At 42.1% G+C, this 24771-nt stretch overlaps 1 protein-coding gene across 3 annotated transcripts in view; it reads left to right on the forward strand.

The window, feature by feature from the left end:
• The window catches only part of PAG1 (phosphoprotein membrane anchor with glycosphingolipid microdomains 1), a 101791-nt gene that overhangs the window by 54926 nt on the left and 22094 nt on the right, over window positions 1–24771 (forward strand). For 2 of the 3 annotated variants that reach the window (XM_057370099.1, XM_057370098.1), the window contains one exon: window positions 7447–7511. The gene's annotated coding sequence lies outside the window, so the exon portion shown is untranslated. Of the gene's footprint in view, window positions 1–4543; window positions 4890–7446; window positions 7512–24771 lie in introns of those variants that run through there. The other variant, XM_057370100.1, reaches the window with a different exon arrangement.

The raw sequence follows: 24771 nt of genomic DNA on the forward strand, positions 1-24771 counted from the left end.
TAACCCTACAAATAAAACTGTCACTGAAAGCAATGCTCTTAGAAAGAAGGAATGGCAGTGACAAGTTTGACTGGGAAAACTGTGATWGAGGGAAGTCTAGAATAAATAGTGTTATCAAATTGGTTTTCATCAACTGCTAATCCAAATTTAGCTAAGATCTCTAGGGTTCAGGTTTCATTATCACCTGATGCAGGCTGAACACGTCAATCGTGGACTAGTTGGAGATTTGATATAACACCTATTTAGGAAAGTAATTTACAAGTGTAAGTCTTATCTGTATGGCCAGAGATGTTCATAATTTGCTTGAAGATGTTTGCTTTGTGTTTGTAAAGATTGAATTTGCTGTCAGGGTGTCAGAGTGGCAGTGAATAAGTCTTGGCATACTGGAGAAGGAATCTCTTGGCCTTGTGTTTTCTGAAAACTGAATGTTGTGTCCCTCTTTCTCTTAGTTGTAGATTTAAAGTGAGAGTCTGAACGTGGGTGTCTTAAAATCCTTTAAGCAAACCAGATTTTTCAGAATGGCATCATACTAAGAAAACTAATAGTTTTTCTACCCCTCTAAAGACACATGTGGCAGCTTCCTGTGCCTGCCAGTGTGTGTTCACTGTGCTCCTTTCTCTATGCACGATTCTATGGAAAAGATCTTCTTTGAAACTTCCATTATGTGCTTCTCTTGTGGTTTGAGCCCTGGCCGAATCCCAAAGCACCCACGACATTCCCCCCCACCCCCAGGAGAGGCAGAGGGGATTTGCAAAGCCCAAATAACACCAAGATTTATGGCTTTTAGATAAGGGATTTGAGAGAAAGATTTTCATGCTCCATGGAATGGTCAAACAGGCTGGAAAACTTAAGATGCAAAATAGATTTATTATTAAAAACTGCTAAGAATACTACTGTGCAAAAGGGGCAGGGGAGGAAGGAGGGGGGAAAGAACGACAGGCGGTGGGACAAAAATTTACGAGGAGGAGAAAAAGAAAAACGGACATTTTAAGACACCTGTTATTCCCTCAAGGAGCCTGTCTCTCCCAGATCACCCCCCTACACCCCTCCACTGCCTTCCTGTGCCCAAGGGGGGGCAGGGGATGAGAGTTTTATGGCCAGTCCATCTCTGTACCATTGTTGTCCAGCACCATAGGAGAAGAGTTCTCATGCAGCTCCAAGCTATGGAGGTTCTTATCCCAAGAGCAGCCAGAGTGTAACTGCTGGTGGCATGGGATTCTTTTCTTTACCTTGTGGGAGAAAGGAAAACAGTCCTCCAAAGCCAACTGCTTCATTCCGGGAGCAAGGCCACTCTCTCAAATCTCCCAGCAGAACATGTTTCTTCTAAACATCAACTCACTTCCGACGTGGGGAGGGGGGTGGCCACCTCTTCCTCCTGGGCTTATGATCAGTCCAGCCCTCTTTGTTGTTTCTCTCAAGTGCAGGGCCCCTCTCTCTCTCTCCAGGTCTCCCACTGAAGAACAGTCATCTCGAGAGCAGATTGTTTTCTCCAGTTGGAGCACCACAGCAAAAAGCAAAAAGCACTTGTCTTCTCTGCATGCCTTTGACCTTGTGTCTCCATTTTTTCTCATATCTCCTCACCCTCCTCCTCTGTCCTCCCCTGGTGCAGGGGATGATACCAACAACCTAAAAACTATTGGCAGCCGCACTCTATCTTGTTTTGAATTCCTCTTAAGTACAAGACAATACGTCATCACAGAGGTGTAACCAACCTGTGCAATTGGCCCAGGCCTGATGGGCAGCCTGTCCATCAACCTCAGAGCCATGATGGATTGGCTCTGAAACACAGGGGGTAGGGCTCCTTTTGCTGTAGAAGAAGGAGGAAGTTTCCAGAACTTTCTCACAGGAGCCATCTTTGTCGTTTCTTGGTCCCATCCCCCCACCACCAAAAACCAGACAGAGCAAAACCACGACAGGTTCCTTAATCCATCCCTCCATTGACTGACAGAACTCCTCTGCCACCTAAGCTGCCCTGAGTAATATCCTTGTGGTTTTATAAACTTTGAGAGCTAAGGATGTGTGAGATAGAGGTGAGGGGTATCTCAGATGGATGGTGTACATCCAAAGATACTGGAAGTTAATGGAATTGCTGAGAAATTGCACCAGTGAAAGGGACGTTTTCTTCTGTGCTTCAAAAATAATCATGAGAATAGTCTCAAAAGTATTCATTTTTCATGTGGCCCTGACACATAATGGCTGGATCTTTACTTGCCATAGATGTGGGGGRAAAAAGACAGTAAGGCCTTTAAAAACTGAAAATCAAGTAGGATCACAAAGATTCAGAAAGAGAAGGATCTCCAAGGAAAAAAAATAGATAAACCATGTCATATAAACCACTTCTATGTAAGTGATAAATCTCTCTACATCTTTTGACCAGTGKAAAGACTGAATTTTGGCTTTTCCATTTGAGTTTGTGTGCACTAAGTACATGATTCCTTAAGTAAAACCTAAAGGTACGGCATGCTAGAGGTGAAGTGAGATGGCACAGGCAGGCTCCTCCACTCCAGACTCAAGATTTCCAAGAGAAATAACCATCTTTAGTGTACTTAKCTACCTCCAAACCAAAATACACCATTTTTGGGCACCTATTGATGTTATACTGTGGTTTCTAAATAATGAACAGTAAAAGACAAAAGTGATACAAGAAGAGTATCACTGTTTTGTGTGGACTGGGAACTTAGGAGAAGCAGAAAAGGGAGGAGGAATAAAGCTGGCCTGTTGGACACTGCTCTTGATCATAGTTGACCTGTTTTAGTTGAAGTATTTCTGCTTGCCTCTGGCCACAAGCATTTCCTAATATATTTTACCATTAGATGTTGCATCCTTTTCTAGCTCTTGAATGGTGTGTATAGGCTGACCCCTGCTCACTTCTCTTTTCTGACATCCTTTTAACTCCAAATAACCACCTCAGCACTGGTTTTTAAAGAATACTGGTATATGGAGTTTTGAGATTACTTATGTAATTCTGMAAAAAGAGATTCATACTGTGATACTTACCTTGGGAGCTACTCTGAAATGTTCTTGGTGTTTACAATGTTCAGTCAAAGCACATCTGATTTTATTTATTGCCGTGGACTTGTGCGGCTCTGCTGATGTAAAGCACTCTTGATCCTGCTTAAGTCCATTTGACAAGATGCTTAAGACAAATTTTATCTTATTAATAGATAAAAGAAAATAGCATCCTTAAGAATTKTTATTAAAGAATAAAATTAGAAGACATGATTGTTCATTTACTCTCATTTATCAGCTTAATTTTGAGTACAAGATGCAGAGTTTAACTGGTCTGTTACTATCCAGGTGCTGAACTGATCACTGCTGCTCAGTTCTCCTCAAAATTAGTTGGAGTTTAGCCTCAGTGAAATGCTTTGAAACAATGTATTTTCAAAATATGCTTATAAATTCCCTCTAGAAGTCACCCTCTTACTTTGCTCTCATGTTACGAATTTAAACGTGTTAATTTGGCAGAGGCATATCTTTGATTGCTCATTACTCAAGGTAACCCTTGCCGAAGTCCCCAAAAATTTAARAGCACGAAAGAGCTTTGAGAGGCGGGGCAGCAGGATGGCTGCCCAGCCCTGATCGTCATCTCGAGCCTGAACTGGTAGGACTGGCTAAAAGGGTGAGATAGGGCCCTTGGGAGAGTGCCAGCAAGTCACCAATTAATACTAATTGCATGGGAAAGTACTGTCAGGCTGCAATGGTTCATCAGGGACCTGGAATGAGTTCATAGCTGTGCTGCACCCAACCTCTGTGTGTCCCTTGCTATTTGCTTCAAGAAGAAAACACATTGTTGCTTGAAATGTTTTAAGGTCTKGACTAGAGTTAATGTGAAGGAAGGTGAAATATCTCACATCTATTGTAGAGTTTTGCTTGGGAATATTTGAGTTGAACTGTAATATTCTAATTGGTTTCAGCAGGGATCATCACTGTCTCATCTTGAGCCAGACCAGRTTGCTTCTCATTTTCTGACAAGAAAGAAAACAAAGCTGAAGTTGCATGAAATATATGCACATGATAGTCCTTTCAAAACAGGAAAACTATGGACATCTGATTTTGAAAGTGCTTTCAGCTTTCCCCCTCTGATTTCCAAGGAAAGCTTTGCAGAAAACTGAGATTTTAGGTGGTGCTGCCTCCTCCGCCTAGTGACAGCTGTAAGCACCTGCTGAGATGTCGTTTATTGTCTCATCCTGTAGTTGCTCATGAAGATCATGAAGCATCGTGCCTCCTGGAAAATTGCACCGGTAACGCTGTGGGGCAGGAGCGAACAGGCAGCGTGCTCAGAGGCTYTTGAGTGTGGTTATTGAGGGGTCGAGAGCAGCTGCTGTGCCTGTGCTGTGTCCCGGGGATCAGGGCCAGGCAGGGAGAGGCGCTTTCCCGGGAACTCGGGAGAGGCAGGTGGCACAGGAGGGTGGGACGGGCACGGCGCTGTCTCAGTGCGCTGCGATTTCGCCTCCTCGTCCCGCTCTCGACACGGCAGGCAAGGCTTCCAAGTCCTAAATTGCGTTTTGTCTAACTCCTCCCCTATTCCGGCTGCTTGCTCATGCAACCACCCACGGATCCGAAACAAAAATGTGCGAAGCGAGGCAGGGAGGGCTCTTTCCAGCGCGGATTCCATCTCCCCTCTAGGCACCGGGATGCCCGTGGGGATGCGCTGACAGCGTCTCGCTCCTGGACACAAATACACGAGCACTTCTCTCCCGTCCGCTCTCATCACTCTGTACTCCAAGAAGAAGCAGAAGAACAAAAAAAAGGAAGCAGTCCGGGGCTGTGGGTGAGCGTGTCTTTGTGGCACCGCTCGCTGGGCGGGCTGACAGAGGCGGCATTGTTCGCAGGCTGTGCCCGGCTGGGCAGCCGGACAAGGTGGGATCTGCGCCGTGCATACGGAATCGGTGAGCGGGACAGGGGACAGGGGACAGGAGCTCCCAGAGCTGCAGAAACACCCCGAGGGAGTTTTAGRGCACAGCTAAAATAGCTTCTCCTGGTGTCTTCTGCACAATGCAAACAGGGTCTAGGATGASGAGTCCTTGTTAATCAAAGGTAATATTTTTATCTTTAGAGTAGCATAAGATAATGGTGATTGCTGCTGTTTGGTTGTTTATTAAAATAAGAGTGATGTAACAGGGAGGARAGTTGTGAAGTCGTCTGTACTCCTTGGGAGAATAAAGCTTCACAGTGGCATCGTGCTGGGTGTTGTTGAAGTCTCTCTGTTCCCCTTTAKGTGGGCTTAGTTTGCATAGCCATTAATGAGAAAATCTGTGTGTGTTCCCATTAGAGGAAGAAAAGACTATTTAGTTTCCGTCTCCATCTTACTTTTTAATCCAAAATTTACTATTTATGTGCAACATTAAATCTGCTAATAAAAATACATCGATATATAGCCATTAGGCAAGGTAAATACTTCTTATTACCAGAGACAGTTTCTCACCTTCAAGGTACTCTGTGGGGTACAAAGCATCCTGTACAGTGGTAAAAAAAAAAAAAAATTAACCTTTGTTCCACATACCTCAGCAGAAAGAAAAATCATTGTTGCATTTGTTTCTCCAGTTATTACTTTGCAATAACTGTGATGACACAGACTGTGCCAAACAGATTTTACATTGTTGTGCCAGTATTACTCATGTGTTCTTAGTACTTCGATCCTATTTTTAGGGGTTTTTAAATTACTTTTTTTTTGTTTCTGAGTAAAGATATCTTTTGTCAGAGTGTTTGTTGTTTGTATTGCTGCCTGTTGTTCATGATTGCTAAGTCTGTTTTTGGGAGTGTGTTCTGCTATCTGTGGATGATAATGAACATGGTCTTGTGGCTGTCGTTCATTTTGTGTGCCCAGGTTGTCATGCTTTTGGGGTGAACAGCCTCAGCTGTGTTGAAGACCCCCCACACAGCTCCAGAGGTGGAACTCTTAATGACACAAGTGGCGTTTGAAAGTTGTTTTCTAAGAAGAGGTTAAAATGCGGAGGGTGTATTTTGTGTACTGAAGAACTTCACTCCGTTCTGCCAGCGCAGCACCGTTTGTTCTGTGTCACTCGGGAGAACACAGCTTGTACCTCCTGTTTGCCCGATGGCACGCAGCAGCCCCAGAGGACACACGCTGCTTTTGTGCTCCTGTTCAATTTTAATCTTTAGGGAGCAACTGTTTCAAAGAATAAACACGTTGCCTTGTAGGAGAAACTCCAGAAAACATCCTGCTAGTGACAGCGGCAGCCGCTGCCCATCATCCTGGACGTTCCTCTGCCAAAAACTGCGAGGCTTTGTGGGCTGGCCAGCCAAGGGCTGAGCGCTGCAAACTGTATTCCCGAGGATGCCCAAAGGAAATCACGTTTCAAAGTGCTGAATTAAAACTGAGGCTGCWAGCTGCTGGCTCAGAATGCAGAATCTGTGTTTACCCTGGCCCTCAGCCCAGGGATTTGTGGCGTTCCCTTTCTGCGGGAGTGTCCGCCCCACTCATCGCTGTGCAGCCCTCCGGCTGCTTGGGAGTGGGACTGGTTCGGGCACCAGGTGGGCAGCAAGGAGCCTGTTCCTCCATGCAGCCTTTCTCTGCCTCTCCTCACTGAGGGAGAGGGAAACTGAGGCTTCCCAGTGTCCCCACTCCTCAGTCCCCTAGGCTGGGCAGCAGGCKCRGATGATGCTGGGTTCCACATCCTGYCATTTGGGCTTCAGCATTGTAGTGATACCCTTTGCATCAGGGACACAGGGACACACAAAACACCTGCTACAGTAAAGAAGGGCATTTTAAAGCAATAGTAAGCATATTTAGACCTGCCTAATAGTTTTTCACCTTATTGAATGAGGGATATTTATGGTCATTACCTCCACGTGGGAAAGAATTGAGACCCTATATTAGATTCTCTGTCTTTCAATTATTTTCTTATGCGTGTTGGGGACAAACAAGCGTGGAAATCCCAAATCAGAGCTTGTCTGCATAAACCAAAACATGAAAACAGAATAATTAAGAGGATTACAATTTCTATCATTTTTTCAGTGAATGCTTTACTGAAAGCACTCATATCAGGAAATACATATGTGGATAAATGTGGTTTAGGTTAGATCAGAATTGGTTATTTATTATTTTGAAAACATGCGTTATACTGGTGTAGAGCCTGTTACTTTACTGATGGGTTTTAACTGGCAAGCAAGTTTCATTTGCTGTTAGTTTTAAAAAGTGGATTAAAGTAATCTCCCACACATTAAGTAATCCCACAAAATGTTAATTTGCTAGATGTTGCATGCCTCACTTAYACAGAGACTTTTATAACCCATTTCCTCCAGAGTATATGACACTAAGTGGGCCGGGTCAATTTAAAATAAATAGCTTTTGCTTGTGARGTCGACTTCAGTCTATTGTTTATGTTTCTGTAAACAAAAAGATGCGGCAGAGTTTGTGATGRATATAAGCACAGGCAGGGGTTTTGAGGTAATGTCTTAACCAGTGCTTCATGATCTTTTCAGCCCAGAAGCTTTTGCTTCCTCCTTGGGAGAGCCTGTATGAAGACYTGTGTGGATGATGTTATAAGGTAAGAAATACACTTTAAGTGTTGTTTGTTATGATTTTTATTTTGCATTGCTACAGAGTTTCTGTGTGAGAAGTTGCTGGGCTCTGTCTCTAATTTCCTTTCAGACTTGCATATGGTTCTCCTTCCTTGTTTGGTAGTAACAAATACATGAGCAAGACCAGCTGTTTGCTGTGTAGATGATGATATGTCTTAAATTATGTTGAATTTCAGTTTTTCTGCTGTGAGCCTCCCACTGCCCCTTTGGGGAAAGGCTCATGCTGTGTGTCTGGAGAACCTTTTGGTGCAGCATCATTCGCAGTGTTTCGTTCAACTTGGCAGTGTTACATTAAAACAGGAATGCCCACTGTGTTTTCTGATTGCCAGAAACACCATCACTTTGTGGCCTTCCCCTGCCAGCTTTAGTGTCACCTTTCCTTCCCCACTCTTTTCTGTCTGGGTAGCAGCCTCATCATCTCTGTTCCCCTGGAGACAGGGTGCACTCAGGGCTTTTATCCACACGCAGACTGGTGATCAACAAACAGCTCCGTTCTTACCTCCTCTCCCAGGGCCGCTGTCTGTCATGTTTTACTCTCCCTCACACACTGAGTGGCCAAATAAATGAATTGTCAATAAATGAAGACTCTGTATTAAATACTGTGACTAGAAAACATGGAACTCTTCTGATTTTGGGGCCCTAAAAGAGAGGCTTTCATGCAGTGCATGTGACAAAGTCCAACAATGTTAATGTGGTGTAGCTGTGCTGCATTTTTCCTTTATCTGCCTGTTTAGAGACACCCAGAATGTTCATCTTAATCATTTCCACTGCATGCTAGGTACAGGAGGAAATACCAGGGAGAGCCCTGTCACTGGGAAAATGCATCATTTGAATGTGTAATGTAAATATTTTAACCAACCAAATGTAAACACTGTTTTGCCTTTAGGATGGGAAAAGACTGTCACAGTCAGAAACGAGCTGACATAAGAGTGACCCTGTATAGATGAGATACAAAATTGTGTTCACACRTTTTGATAATCAAAACAGAGCCCTTAATGAATTGCCTAGTGTGAAAGGAATTACAAACACAAATGTGCCTGACACAAGGCATTGGGAAGTTGCTGCTGTATTAATGTTAGAATGAAGGACTTTTCAGGTTTCATGGGGATCTGAGGTCTATGGGGAGGATGATGCCAGATGAGAGMGATAAGATGATAAGAGATGAGCTATGGTAAGAGCTAAACAAAGGCTGGAGACTCTCTGGAGGGAAACCTAAACTTGTAAGTACGCTCTGAATATCCATGTTCCTCCATGACATGAGTTGTGTTCACTGTGCCAGGATGGTCAGTTCAGAAGTTTCTGAGTGACAGAGGATAGTAGAAGCAGCAAATAAACTGGATACAGCAAGAGGCACCTTATTGCATTCACGGATGTGCTATGTTTTTTTTCTGCTGGTGGATTCAAAGGAAAGCAGAGTTCTGAGGGAGCTCGGTGTGGTTACTCATTGGCTGTGCCTAAACTGCCTTTGTAAGTGCGTGAAAACTTATGTTCAAGTGGTGCTTGATAGAAACCAAACGTGGTTTAACTTTTGGTGCTGAATGTGGTCATGAAAGACAGCATAGGACTGTCCAAAACTGTCCCAGATTCCACTTGGCTTCATTGTGGAGTACATGATCTTTGGGTGTTCATCAGATTGCTAAGCAGGAGAAACATCTGGAGATTATTTCATTGGCTGTATGTTCTTGCCCATGAACTGTTAATATCAGAAGAGGAAGAAGCAACACAGAGGATTTGTGTAGACTCCCTGGATTGCTAGAAACTTGTTAGATCTTAGTTCTGTAAGCACAGCTACAAGTAAATGCCCAAGCGAGTAAGCTTTCATTACTGGCATAGCTGGGGGATTTTTCAAAGTTGGTTTTTGCTTTTTTTACCAGCAATGGATAATATATTAACATCTGCCTCACATTTGCTATTTCTTTGTTCCAACAGCTGGAAATTTACATTTACACATAGGCCTCAGAGCTAAAAATGTCATTCCCTAGGTTAAAAACCCATACAGATTTTTGTTGYTCTCCTTAGATAGGAAAGGCAAACTAAAAACAGAAAGAAAAGTCAAATGGGAAGGGTAACCCCCAGATGATAAATGCTCTCAGCTGGAACAAAGATTAATCATGTGTAGTGTAGCCCTAAGAGTGTTAYTGCCTGCCACTGCTACAGCAGTTTAGCTAAAACCAAATGAGCAAATCTATTTAAATATCTAAAGAAAGTAGAAGAAACCAAATATTAAACATCATCAGTGAAGAGAAAATACAATGGCATTTTTCTCAGTACAGAGGAAATTAAGAGCCCCTTTTGTGTGGATGAGAAGTGTTTAGCATAGATGAGAATAGCTTTAACATTATCACAGAATCAAACTTGTGTTGCTAGAAAATGTAATCATTTTATGCAAYAACTTCTTGTAATTATTCTTTTGAATACAGATAATCCAAATCTCCTTTATCTCCCAGACAGATGTATCAATTTTCATGGGAAAGCATGAATACAGTCAAAAGTGAGAGCTTCATTTTTTTCCTTTATGAGCAGGATCTCATATACTTTTGCATTGTGCCTTTTTTTTAAAAAAAAGAGGATCTAAAATTAGATTCTGTGTTTTAACACAAGGAAAAAGGTAGGAACCAATTGCTCTGCAGTGCTGAATTCACAGCATCATTTTTCTAAAATAAAGTCRTGTTATTTAAAAGCTGATGAGAGAGAGGGAGTTTAAGAGAAGGGAAGTGCAGTTGAAAAATTTTTGGAAGGAGATTGTAAACTTCAGGGCGGAAGGGAATTAGATAAAAGAATCTGTGAGAGTGRGAATAATAATGTGAAGAGGAACAGACTGTGCTGGTGATATCTTTTGGACAAGGTTTTGAAAAGAATTCAGAATATGATCTGCAATCTCTGTCTTTGAGGGATGGGAATGGGAATTTTTCCATTTACAGTAAAGTCGAGTAAGAATGTCATTGCTCCAGCTGTTAAAATATTTTGATATCTACTTCAAACTGATTCTTTGTTGCAGTGTGAAAATATAGACCATTGTGGACAGAAGAAAAAGAGAAATTGGAGTCAATCCCAAAAAGTGGGTTGAAAGCATAATTAATGCTTCCCTGAGAGGGAATRGGACTGCTTGTCCAGTTCAGCTCATTCTAGTTCAGTTCTCTGTGTTTTCAGAAGCCCCTTTGGACAGATGTAGCTGGAACTGAACCAATCTCAAGGTTCAAATCTGCAAGGGAAACTCGGAAGGCTCCATCGAAGCCAGGGGTAAATAGGATGCATATTTTGAGGCTGAAAGTGCCAACTGAGTGTGACTTTATAGAGTACGTGAGGACCATGGCATCCCAAGCATCTGTGGCATACACTTGAGAGCAGAATTGTGTAAGGCAGGGTTTCTGCACAYGGTGGATGGGCTGCATGGGCTGCTCCTGTGCCTGCAGCTTTGTCAGAAGCCACTTTTTGATTATGGTACAGAGCAGTCCCCAGTGTTTGCCTGTTCATCACTGTGTAACACAGTCTTCACATTCACATCTACATATAGCCAGTTCCAGATGAACTGCAGTAACTTTCAGCACTGGGTAAATATGTCTGTGAAATGWATTTATACTTGTGCTGTTTGCCCTGTCAGTAGCCTTGGACAAGCTGCTGTCATCAGGCTGGCTTGGGTTCTCAGTTCTGCTCCTGTGGCACAGCCAATTCCATTTCAGTGCATGTGAATTAAAGAGAGTATGCTTTAATAATATTTTATATTTACATGGCACATCTCATCCCAGRGCACTTTATAAATCATGTATATTCAACACCTCTGACCTTTTGTAATCCCTTCAGAGCAGGAGAACAAGCGTTTTACAAAAGCAATAAAACCACAGGAATTCYTTCTCCATAATACTGGGGGGAACTCATTAATTACAGAATGAATTTTATGTTCCCTAAGCTACAGCTTCAGTCTGTGAAGATCTTTATTGAAAATTCCTTCAAGATAAGATGCATGATTCACATTTTGTGTATACCATAAAGAGCTAATCCATCCTTTTAAGACTGGACCCCTGAAAATATTTCACTCATGCATCTAAACAAACATAAAAGTGTCACTACCTCTAAACCTCGGCTGTCATTTTATCAGTAAATTGTTACCTCTTCCTGAAGGATCTGCCCAAAATGCGATAGTCTGCGTTCCCCCTCGGCCACTGTAGATCCTCCCATCGCAGTGTGAGAAATACAGCAAAAGAGATGCATTAGAAAGCCTATTTTCTTGCTTTTGAGGGATTCAAAAGTAACTGATCCTCTGAGGTATCAAGCTGAAGAAATTCAGGATGTCTGGTCAGCATATGCAGAGGGGGGATGAGTAAGGCTAAAGCAACAAGGAGGAGGAGGTGGAGGATGGTGATGAATTCATCTTCCTGGCATTCAGTGCCTCTTCCTGTAAATATTAGGAGGATAACCCAAAGCCTRTGGGTGTCATTTGGGGACTGTCCCTGCAGCACTGGGTCAGTGAGAGAGAGTGTGGGGTCCTTTGTTTTCCAAGGGCATCCTTCTTGTGGTGCACACAGGCTCATCTTATGTGCAGGATTGCCTCTACCTCAGTGGAGTCAGATTCCCTCTACTTTGAGAAAAAACTCCAGAGGAGCTGCTTTCCTGCATTTTAAAGAAGAAAACAGATATGCAGCCTGTTCTAGTATGGTCTTTGCCAGRCCATTTTGTGGGTTAATTTGGGCCTTGTTTAGTCTGTTGTTTTAAAGAGAAGGACAGCAACATTTCTATTTTAGTTGTATAAATCAGCAAATGGATTACAAAACCRCAGTTAACTGTGAATGTCATGGATGGTAACTCAGTTAATAATAGATTAAAAGAATTTTTGAGTTTTCAGTGTATTGTTTTGCCATTTGTCTCTCTTTGTAGCTTGTCTGGGTTTAATGTRGTTTATTCCATTTAGGAGCATTATTGAGACAAACCCCATTAAAGCAGGCATTATAGTCCTTGTTTTGATTAGCACTCAAGGCCACCAGATAATGATGCTTAAAAAAAAATAAAATCTCGTATTTCTCTCGTGGTCATTAGCACTGTGATCATTGCCAACCTTCATACAACAGTGTAAGTATTTTTTTCCCTAAATCTCAGAGCCAATTGTGAGTGTCCATAATGTAGTCTGTAATGTTTGAACTGCAACATTTGTCCCAAAAAAACAGTTCTTGGTCTTTCAGTGCTCATACTTGCAAGACATTGGATCTTTATAAGTAAGACAGTCAAAAACTATCATTAACTAGCTAACATTTTTCAAAGCTATGTTATTGTGGTGATTTTATTTTGGTTTGTTGTTGTTTTTTTGGTTGGGTTTTTTTTTTTTTTTTTGTTTTTTTGTTTTTTTGTTTTGTTTTATTTTGTGGTGAGGCTTTCTAGACATTCAGGTATGTACATGTTCTTCTCAGACAACACCCTGACCAGAGAGAGACATTTGCATTAGTCCTAACAATACAAGACCATTTCAGCCCCAGACTAATATGGGCAATTAAGATAATTTCCACACATCATGTTTAAAYCAGTGACATGTAATTCTAGGACAAAGCCTCTCAGCACCTCTTTCCAATATTCATCTGCACTCAGAGGATAAGCAGCTGCTATTACGTGCTAATGTCTTTGGAGGGTGAATGGCCATTTTAGGGYATGTTATTAACTCTGCCAATCAGTGCATTTTCCATCTTAGCATACAGAGTTGACTTCACACGCTGTTCCCTTTGCAGATTTTGGCTCCGTTAACCAAAAAGAAAAATGAGAAAAATGGCATGTTTGATGAGTTTGGGTTGGCATCTTGAAGGATGGGGAATGTCCTTCTGTAATTACATGTTCAGACTGAGGGGACCCGACCTCTCACCCTGCAGGCTTGGGAAACTGCAGGTGTCCAAGGGCAGAGGGCCAGCCAGGACAATTGACATTTCTAATCACAAAGCAAACTTATTTGACYGTTACGCTGATTTTTCTCCTGTGTAGATGTACACTGGGGTACCTGGAAAGAGGCACACATGCTGGTGTTTGTCTTTTACAGACCCAAGGCACCCAGGTTCTCACTGACTTGCCAGGTCCAGGTGTGGGATCCCRGCAGACTCCTGAGATCCTTTGAGCTGCTCATTGAATCCTCAGAGCAGGCTAAATGCTTGTTTGCATGAACATTCTTCTTTACTGAGATAAAAATTCTCTCTTCTTTCCCCCTTCTCTTCCACCTGAAAAGGAAAAAAAAAATCAGTGCACCAAAAAAAAAAAAAAAGGTATAGCATTCAGAGCTTTAGTGTAGATTGCTTTGGCTTAAGGCTGGTTTGTTACTGCCAATTGTGTGTTTCTTGTTGTGGCCATGATCCCCCAGCCCCTGCTGCAGCATACAGGGGATGAGTGGCCAGGAGTGCCAAATGYATAAAACATTAATTTTTGTTGAACTGTTTCACGATTTTCCAAACCTTCTGAGCACAGAAGCCTTTCTTATCATGTTGCAGCCCAAACCACCTAATCTGTACTCTGGTTTGGGCATATTTAGATGGATTTTGCTCACTAAGGCATCCRGTTCTGTTCCTGCTATTTGTTTTGTCTAGCCTTGCTCAGAGTAGATAATTAATGCAGTAGTTAAAATACCATCATCTTAATGCTCTTTGCCATGGATGAAAACCTGCWTGTCTCAGAAGCAGTTATACATGAACCATGCAGAAGAATGAGCTTCAGAGAGGAATAACCCTGGATTTATCATTCAACCAGTCACCACACTAACTTAATTTTTCCTGTTACTGTTTTTACCTAAATACTTGCTGCAGTTTAAAGGCATCTCCCAATTTCTAAAACAGCAGAGAGAACCAGATCTCTGGAAGATCTTTAAAAAAATCCATTTTAAAAATATGTAAATCCTCACTTGTGAATTCCTGATAAATGCAGAATAAATTCCCACTGTTCATAATTTCTCGTTATTTATTTAATTTATACACCATTATAACTGTGAATGAGGCTTTACAAAACCACAGGGACRCAGTCTTTGCCCTAAAGAGATTGTAGCTGAAATTAGACACAACATAYAACCAATTACTTCAATAGACAAAGCAGGATTACACCAAATAAAACGGTTCAYGTTGCATATCTTGTGTATGTTGTAAGCTTGTAATAATACAGTTATTTGGAAAAAAAAAATGTTTGTCCCCCGAATGTAGTGATTCGTAACAAAGCTCTGGAAAAAAAGCCATCGTTAGTGTTTGCTGATTTAAACCAGAAAACCTGGGACACYAATGACTAATCATTGCTTTCCTATGGGCAATTTAATTAAAGAGCTGGATTTAATGGGGGATGTATTCAGTATTCATTTCTGGATGCTGTGGCCTCCAAGGATCTTCAGTCCATTTTTAGACCCATCTTGAAGATATCACTTGCCTGGTGCAATTTATTGCATGGTGAAGGTAGCGCCKCTTGGAGGCTCTAACAGGACACCACACTTTCTCCCCCTAATCTTGGGCACCCAGTGAATAATAAGATTTCTCTAAATTTTAAATGAAGAAGTGTCTTACTCCATACATATAGAGCTCTTTYCCTACTATATAGTTATAAGTTCCAGTGTAATATTTTTTTTCCAGGAGTAAGCCATAATTGTGCAATACATCATTGTTTARGTGTTTCTCAGCAGAAGAGGCTACCATTCCTCATGCAAATACTGCATGCACTTGGATCAAATCCTCAGGCTTTATTTTGACATTTGGGTATCTAGACGTTTTGCTTGACAAGACTTCAGCTAATGAACTGAGKTCTGTCCCCTGTTTCCAGAGCTCTGCTCATACAGAACTCATCTCATTCCCTCTCCAGATCAGGTAAAATGTCAGTGGTGGGAGCAGTGTGGGCTGGGCSAGGGGAATGGGGCTGGAAACCTCCCCACATTTTCCTCCCTGCAGCAGGTCAGGGTTGGGGTTTTATTCCCCAGCAATTTGCTCAGTTAAAAAGGGGGCTGGTGTACCTGCTTGCCTACCCCACAGGATTCTGGTGTGTCTAATTAGTCAATATTTGCACAGCTCCGMGAAAACGCTTTAAAGTGCCAATTATGAATCATAATTATCTTCTGAAGATGATTRGGAGTCCACGTTTGCATGTTGATTCGGGCCACGGGAGTGAATCTTTCAAATAACAGCTCTTATTTAAATGCCTCACTCATCCCTTATCTCATGTTGTGTGTTTTTTTAAGGATGATGAGAAACATTAGTTTACCCTCAGGAAAGACCAGGTCTGACTGTTTTTAATAATGAGTTATGTACTTAGTCACAGTAGGTAAATTTACAAACCAAGCAGGACACACTCGGAGATCGATTCTGTCTGTTCAGCAGATGGTTTTACACAAAACGTTCAGCAGGACAAGCCTGCTGAGACTTTAAAACAAATACAGCCAAGTAAGACTGCCATAAGCCTGTTAATGTGGTGGCAATGCCTGTTTTACACTCTGCAGAGCTCCTTCTTTATTTGTATCTCATCTATTCACTGAAGTAATGGATTTACTCTGGGAAGAGACTGGATCTCGGCAGATTTACTTTGAAGGCTGACGCTTTCAGYTGCAACTTACTTTCAGAAAATAGTAACTAGTCCTCAGTACTGACTGCAGGACACTTAGCTATTTTATTAATAACAGCACACCAGTATTAAAGATATAATAGCCTACAAAAGAAGTCCATGACTGGACTTAAATATTTTGAAATGCCTGTAAGCTTCCTGTTGCAACAGAAATATTTTTTTTATTTTTCTTAATGTCTCTGCATTTTCTTGTGGCTTTATAAATTTTGCTCTTTAACTAGATAGTAAGAGGCTTTATTATTTATTCTGCTTTTATGTGAACTAATTGGAGAAGTGTAGCCTGTAATTTAGTTTTAATATTTGAGTCTGTATAGCTGTATGTTAATGTTGCATTAAATATAATGAAATCTACAGTTGCACGTAATTCTACAGAAAAAAAAGCAAAATTCTGCCTCTAGTTACTATGCAAGAGCTTTTGGGAGTAAAATTGGGCCACAAGCTCCCTGCATGCTCTGTCTTTGCAGTAACATAAAATTTTAATGGGGAAAAATTAGAGGAAGAAAGAACACTTTGTTTAAAAATGTTCATAAAGGGAAAAGAACATTTTTTCCCCCCGAATAGAAGTCTTTTGATAGTTGTTTGCTACTTTTATGCTTACACATGTGTTCAGTAGCTGCACAGGGACATTTAACACAGTGTTGATATGAGCCCACAYATTGATGCTCCAGCAGAGGGGTCTTAAACATTTATTTGATGACTAGATTTGTGTTGTTTTATTTGCTCTTTTTTTTTTTCTCTACCCACATTCCTAAGCACCAGATAATTAAATATTACAGGGTCTGTGATAGTGAGCATTTCTGAAAGTCTGGACATGAATTTTGTGTTTTGTCAGCTGGAAGGAGTGCKATGCTCTGGYATTTTTCTACTTGGAGAAAAATGTWTTTCTGATATTAGATTAAAACATTTCATCCCTGCATAAATCCTTATGGCTTTCTGAGAAGGATTTAGTGCTAAGAGCATTCAGCCTTGTGTAGGAAGTGATTTTAGGGAAGTTATCTGTACCTGTGTAACAGTAAAGCATGGTGGTACTGGTGTGAGATTCAAGTGCAAATGAAAACTCCTAAATTTAGGCAAGTACCTGCACGGCCCCTTTACAGTCAGCGGCAATCAGAGCCCCCTTCAGCTGCTCATGCAGATGGAGCTGCTGCCATTTGAGGTGCCCTGGTACATTTTTCATAGTTTCTCACAGCTATTTGAGAATCATGGGATTTGGTGCTGTGCCATGTGTGCTGACCACATGCAGGTGCAGGTTTCATCTGCCTAAAGAGAGGACACTGAATGGTGTTTCAAATGCCATAAACCATGCCTTTTGGCCTCCATCTGCCACTCCAGAAGGGCACAAATCTCCTGCATCAAGTTGTTCATCTCTGTTGACATATCTGCATAAACATCCAGATATCTTGGATGGCTTTAGGCAGCTCAGGTGGCTCTGGTGCCAGTGTTTGGGCTACTAAATGGCATCCCCTGGGTTGGTCAGCTGCATCCTTTAGGAGGCTCCATTGGTACCCCTGGAAGCAAAGGAGGCTCAGACGTGTCACACTTGGGCATCCCATGCCCCTCATGATGAGTGGCTAACCCCCACACACCATGTCACAAGTGTGACATCTCACTGAGCCTGCAGCCTTGGGACTTGGTAAGAAACGAAAAAATCATGGAATGGCTGATGAAGGAAGGAGAGAAAGCTCTAGTTCTGCTCACGTTACCGCTGTGCTGTGCTCTGTGGCAGCTGGTGAGACACACTGAATTTGATCTGTGGTCTCCTCCTGCCTCATCTGCATTGCCACAGAGCGGCCACTGGGCAATCAGGCCAGGTCAGAGAGCTGCACCAAGGGGACCTCAGTGGCCCTGAGGCTTGATCACTGGGCAGCACCAGCACAGTGGAATAAATTGTGTGTCCTGAAATGGCTCAAAATGACTGTCCTTCTGAGACAGCAGAAGGTACCCAATGGTCACTGGCTTGTTTTCTCCATCTCTTTGGGCCGACATCATTTCCCAACATCATTTTGCCTTTTCCTTTTCTTCGCTTCACCTGCGTTTGCCAGCAGTGCTGTCTTTGCCTATTAGCAGTTGTGTACCAGCTGCTGTGCTTTTTCTTTTTTTGGCAGTTTCCGTGCAGATTGTACATGCTTGTTTTTGCCCCAAACCTTTTTGGTGCGTGTCAGCATTTTATCTGTTCGCATRCACTGGGGAATGATAGGAGCCATGATCTATTTGGGTCAGTGCATGTCTGTAACAATTCCAAAAGGAGGGATTTTCTAAGAATAAATTCTCCAGTGCCAATCTAGTTSTTATTCTTACCCACATAATATCTGTTAGCACCTTCTGCTATTTTTGTACTTGGGAAACTGGGGTAGCGTGATGAGTCTTGCTGTTGTTTCTGCTTTCCTCCAGATGAACTAAGTCTTGAATAACTCATGGAACTACATAGAAAAGCAAATAGTTTAACAGCTGTTSCAAACTCAGGTCTGCGATCATTTTTTTCAAGTCAGCTGAAAATTCAAAAAGGACACTCTAAAAGGATGGCATGGTTGTTTTTCTGAAAGTAGCACATCAATTTGATATTGAATCTAAGTAAATGCAGAGCTGGATGACCTTTGTTCTTCAGGCATTTTGCCAGGTGTTCATTGTAGTCGACAAAAATGTTCAACAAAAGGAAAAATTAATTTACTATCACTGCCATCAAATCAACCTTTAAATGCTTCAGCTTTCAATAACCGATGGTCAGTCTCTTGACCTATAAATGGTTTCTTTGAAAATTGTTTCCTTCTGCAGTATCTGATTGCTTTGCAATAAAACTGTGTCCCTAAGTGATGAAAAAGGAGAAAAAAGGGTTTTTTCCACCATATAACATTAGGTTATCCTTTAAAATGAGCCATGTTCAGACGTTATTACAAGAGGCCTGAGCATGGCACATTTCTCAAAGAATAAAGCAGATGAAATCCAGACTGCWTTGTTCAGGAAAATCGGGCCTGAACAGGGTGTTACATGAAATGACACGCAGCTCGTGGAGCTGTGGCACTGTGCCAACACTGGCATGGTTTTTGGAAAGGAGGAGGAGGCATCTGTGGAAGGAAGAAAAGGTTCCATGGGTTGCAGAGGGTGGCTGAAGRTGCCAAAAGGAGGCAAGACACAGAGGTGGAGGCTTCCTGGCCATGCAGGATGGGAGGCAGGACCTGCTTTTGTGGTGAGCATACATGTGGATGTGGGCCAAGGTCTCCAGTCGTGTGCACACTCATGTCCCTGCTGTGGTCACATCTGCACAGCTGGAAAGCTCTTCTCAGCTGCTGTGGGAATGAGAAGTGCTTACTGCTGATCAGCCCTACAAAGGTTCTGAGCTTGCTGTCWGCTCTTCCCTCATCCCTCACTAGTGAAGGATTGTTCTTACCTGGTCTGCCTTGGCTGTCCCTGGAGAGCAGTTATCCTGTATCCTGACAGGCTTTCATCAAATCTCAGTCTTACTCTTTCCAAACCTTAACAAGACCACATTCTGTGGGGARAAAGTAATGATTGGGGTCAGCACGGCAGAGAAACCTGGAAGAAGCAAAGCCCAGCTGGTTATTGATTGCATGAGGTGAGGTGATGCTCTSCTTATCTTGCTTACCAGCCATTGCTTCTCTGTCATCATGCTTTGGCAGCTCGTAACTCAAAGCAGTAGCAAAACTTTTTGCAGGAGGTATGATGTATTTATCTTCATCTCTGCAGTGCTGCCCATATTGTAGAGTTTCCTGTGAAAATAATGCTAATGATAGTAACATGGGAAGACACAGAGGCAGGGAAAGTCTCGCAGCATTAGTGATGCTTAAACTGCAGAAAAAACAATGCCAAGAGGCAGCCAGAAAAACAGACTGGAGGAAGGAAGAAAAAGGGATTCTTTYAAATTTATTTTTAGTTATTTGCTCTACAAGCTATAGGCCAAAATCTGTCTTCTGAATCTTGCTTTAATGCAAGAGGAGGGTATTTTTACTAGGGATCATGATTTATTCATGTTAAGGAAATGTTCTGTTTATGCCAAGTTCAAACTACAAAGTGGTAGTTAGTAGATGACATTCAGACTGGAGATTTCCCTTGAAACAACGTGAGAAAGTGTTTATTTTCTGAAGTCCGTTTCCCTTCACAGATCGTTTCCTACCGTGAAATATCCAGCAGTCAGGAGAAAGAGCCCAATCAGGCAGGCTGGATATGTAAATGCAATATTCATACACAGTTTTATGGAGGGTTTCTTTTCCACGGTGTATGAACCAAACATCTCAATTAAATTGAGAAGGGAAGACCTGGTTTTCATTAGCTGTGAAGACTTTCAGAATTACATTAGTTGCASTTGATTAGATCTTATAATTGTATTTTCTGTGTGTCAGGATGAGGGAGTAAGGGGTTTGGGTGTGTTGAGGGGGGCGGTGCCCAGCTCGTAGATCACTCCTACAGGACTCATCATTAGTTTCTGCTGCCTGGGTCTGTTGGGATCAAGCCCAGAGTTTTATATTTCCCTCTCTAGAGCAGGAGAGAAGGTGGATGAAATGCACCACAAGTCCCAGTGTTGGTGAAGGAGGGGCAGGACGCAGCTGGGTTTATTTTCCCTCCCTACTCCACGCTGCTGCAAGTGCTGTGCAGGACACTGCCTGTGGTTCAGTGGGGACGTGAATCCACAGGATATTCTGGATTGTCAAAAGCAAGCAGTGTTTTCATTTATCCCAGCTCTGCTTCCAATTAAAAGGGTGGAATGATGTCATTGTTCTGGTCCCAGAGAGGAATTGCRATGAAATGGTGCCACAGTGTGAAAAGGTGTGGTGTGTCAGTGCTGCTTCCGCTGCCCAAAGGCTGAGTTACCCACATTAATTGGTTTGATGAGCCAGCCAAGGAGGAGGGAGGATCAGAGCAGTGCATCGAGGTCCTTCCCAGCAGCTCAGCACACATTAACCTTCCCTGCTTTTGTCCATGATTTATAGAGATCTCCTCTCCTAATTCCAGGCATCTGAAAATTTACTGGTGTGTATGAGGAGATGAGGTGTGACCTTCACAGCTGACTTTGAAGGTACCCCTTGCTCCCCAGACTCCCTAAATGAGTCTTTACTGACCATGCAGAGCATACAGGCACCCAGATTCGATTTAGATTTTTAAATCATTTTTACATGATTGAAGTTAAGGTGGCAYCTTCCCTCAAGGAGCACATGGCTGTGTTTCCAGCTCAAAGGAGAAAACAAAGATCACATAGAGCAGTGCTAGGTAGGGACATCAGGTATCTGGATGAGTTGAAAGAGCTCTTCAAAAACCACCAAATCRTTCTTTATCTTGGACATTCTTTCATGAAAAGGAAGTTATTTGGACAGGGATTCTCTCATGTGCTGTCTTGGTCTTATCTTGACAAAAAGTAAACTCTTCAAGACAGGGGCCATCTCCATCAGTGAAGAAGGCTTTGCATATATGCACCAAATACTTAAGAAAATCTGGCATTCCTAATGAGATACAAATGCTAAAGAGTTAAAAACTATTTTATTGAATCAGTTAAAGTGAAATGAAATTTGAGCTTGAAAYAGCTCTTCACCTTTACAAAGCACATTGCAAAGTGAACGCTGTTTTCTTCAAATTGATCTGTCACCAAGTTAAATGACTGCTGCCTCTCTTGCTGTGGGATATCACACAGCTCAAATTCTCACTAATTCCTTTTGTTTCAAGATTACTTAATCTTAAGTATAACAGGCCCTTCCGATTTAATTTGTAGTCTACCTCCAAGGACCATCACTTAACTTCCTTGGAACACTCCTGTCTTGCAGAYATTTATATCCATAGATTTTATGATAGCATTGGCACTCAGTAATCTGGACTGTTTAGATTTAAAATTATTTTGATAACTTTTCTTTTAATTGGGATTTTTGTGAGCTTCATTTTGGGGTGGGGAGCATCTCACTCAATTCATATTAAAATACTGTAGTGTCCTGGCAGTTGGATACAAGACTTCTTTAAATTTCTCATTTTAGATAGTTATTCTCACTATAATCAATAAAATTTGAGAAAGCTAAAAGTTCAGTATTAGTGGAAGTCCCTTAGTCTTCCCCTGTGATGGAAACAGAGGTGAAATGTCTCAGGTGGGACACTGTAGATAGCATCTGAGTGAACAAAAGCCTGGTTTTATAAATATAAACATACAAAAGTGGAATCCCATTCTAAATAGGAGTCTCCTTTTTCTTTAGGAAAAAGAAGGCAATATTTCATTGGGGACAATCAGAGCATTTGTTTTGCTGTTGCATATTTTGGAAATGGGAAGTAGTCTCTGGAGAAGTCCCATCTATTTGTTGTGTTTCATGGGCCTGATTCAAACACCAGTTTGAGAACAAGTACAATTGCCATGGATTTTAGAGGTCTTTTTGGTCAGATGACTGGGGCAATCTCTGTGTGTGCCTSCTTCCCAGGCTAGGGGGAATTTCTCAGTTTCCATTATTATTACCTGAGTTCACAAAGGGAATGCTCGAAATGTGGTTGCACTGCACAAAATTGAAAGGGCACTTGGCATGGTAGAATTACATAAACAGCAAAGTGCAATTATGAACAGCCTTGTTTAAAAGGAAAGAGCATCTAGTTCCAGGAAAAGCAAAGCTATCAGGAGTAGTTGTGTTAGAGCTGGAAAACACTTCACAAAGACAGCTTTCATTTCTATATGCTCTAAAGTATGCAGTAACTGTGGTCTAATTACCTCACTGCAGCCAGAAAGCAATATGGGATACTGTGGGGGTGTGGGAAAGAACACAATAATGCTACAATTAAGCTGCAATCTTTGGCATGGTCACTCASCAGATAAAGCTTTTCTGCTGTCACATTCAAGGCAGTCATTTGGCTGCTAAAGCCTGGGGAAAATATGTGGTGCTGTTACTGGGAGCTGTTGCACAGAGGCTTCATTATGGGTTTGTTCCTCAGCAGCTGGCCAAGCCCAGCCGATGCTCTGCATTTGAGAGCCGTGGCCTCGGCGCTCCCTTTCTCTCTGCTGCTGCTTGGGAAGGTTTGTGCTGCTGGGAGTGGAAGGAGGGAGCCTTATGAGCCACCATGGAATAAATTTGTTTATTTCAAAACTTTAAACTTTAATTTACTGGTTGAAAATKGTTTGCTCAGGGCCTGATTGATAATGGAAGCTATCTTTGGCAGAGATTGTGAGGGTATGGTTTGTACTCAGAAAGACCTTGTAAATATGGGAAATAAATGTGATAGCTCTGTGACAAGTTAGGTGCATAATTATGCRTGTGTATTAACCCCAGCATGCAGACTGTGTTTTACGGGGACATAATCACATTCACATGCAATTATGCTCACTTCCTTTGAAAATCTAGTTTTACAGACTGCTAGAAAGCCTTGCTTGTGACATCTCTTATTTTCTGAAATTCTCCACCATTTTAAGAGAACCTGTCTGTCTTGAAACGTTCTTGTTAAATGGGTGCTGCCAAGCCAAGCAGCTCAAAACACAACTGCACCAAAAGGGCTTTAAACTGTTGTAGGAAAGGATTTTTCCTGATTTAGTGCACAGGATACCCAAAAGAAAAATATGCTAGGCACTGTTGAGAAAGGTGATCTTAGCCTTAAGGTTTGTGCAGTTCAGTRCTGGATCTACATTTAAACAGCTGGAAGCCAAAAGTTTAACCCAAATATTTTGCCCACACCAGAACAAATGGAACCCTGATGAYGTCACAGAATATGTGTGTAACGCCATACCAGGTTATGCTGTCAGGAATCCATCATCTGTGGCAAGTTACAGAAAGGAGACAGTCAGGAGCTGCCTCCCGTTGTGCTGCTGTTAAAGATTGATTAGGCCACGTAGTGGAAAAGATCAAAAAACACAATCAATTGAAAGTCAAGAGGTTTAAAGAAAGGTTGTTTGGGTGAAGGGATGGTGCTTTAATTTCATTTTAACACAGTTCAGCATCGTGCTACACTGCTACACTTAAGGGTGTTTCAGGAGCATAAATGGAACTTCCCTGCCAGCGCCATGGTATTTCCATGCAGAGAACAGTCCTGATGTGGATGTGGTTCTGGATTGAGCAAAGTGCATTTGTCATGTCCTCCCCCTTCTCTAAATGAGGTATATAGTTTGGTGTGAGCTTTTGTGGGTGCAGGAGTGAATTGCCCGCCTTTGGATGTTTAGGGTGTCACATAAAGGGATACGCTCAGTCTTTGGGCACTCGGAGATATACTGTTCCTGATGGTACCTGAGCTGGGTGTGAAGTTGCAGAGGGAATTTTCTGGGGCAGGACTAAGTCCTCAGGTCTCCAGTAGGATGCTATCTCCATAGAGAAAGTCTGTTTTCAGGATGTGGAGGAACAGAAGATGAAAGGCTCTTACATTGGGAGGTGATAGTCACACATGCAGGACAATTTCTGCTGTTGCCCATTTGTTGTAGCCCAGGTTTCTGGTCTGGTTTTGTGGTTGAATGACAGCATTTGCAGTTTGATGGCAACAAGAGGACATTAGCTTCATACTTCTCAGCCACTGACTGTTTGTGAATCCACATATCTTGTACTATTTCCTGGTTTAATGCAGCTCTATAGGGACTTGCTACCAGAGTAATAACAATCTCATATAAAAATTCCAACCTTCTTTCCCACTGTCCCCACTCCTTGCTGGGTCTGTGCTGTGGGGTGGAGGGGATCTTCCAAACCATCTCATCTCCCTGATGTGTTTTGCAGTTTAGCAGTGGGT

Source organism: Malurus melanocephalus, unplaced genomic scaffold (genome assembly GCF_030028575.1).
Source record: "Malurus melanocephalus ecotype Western Australia unplaced genomic scaffold, MMel_1.1 scaffold_119, whole genome shotgun sequence".
NCBI lineage: Eukaryota > Metazoa > Chordata > Aves > Passeriformes > Maluridae > Malurus > Malurus melanocephalus.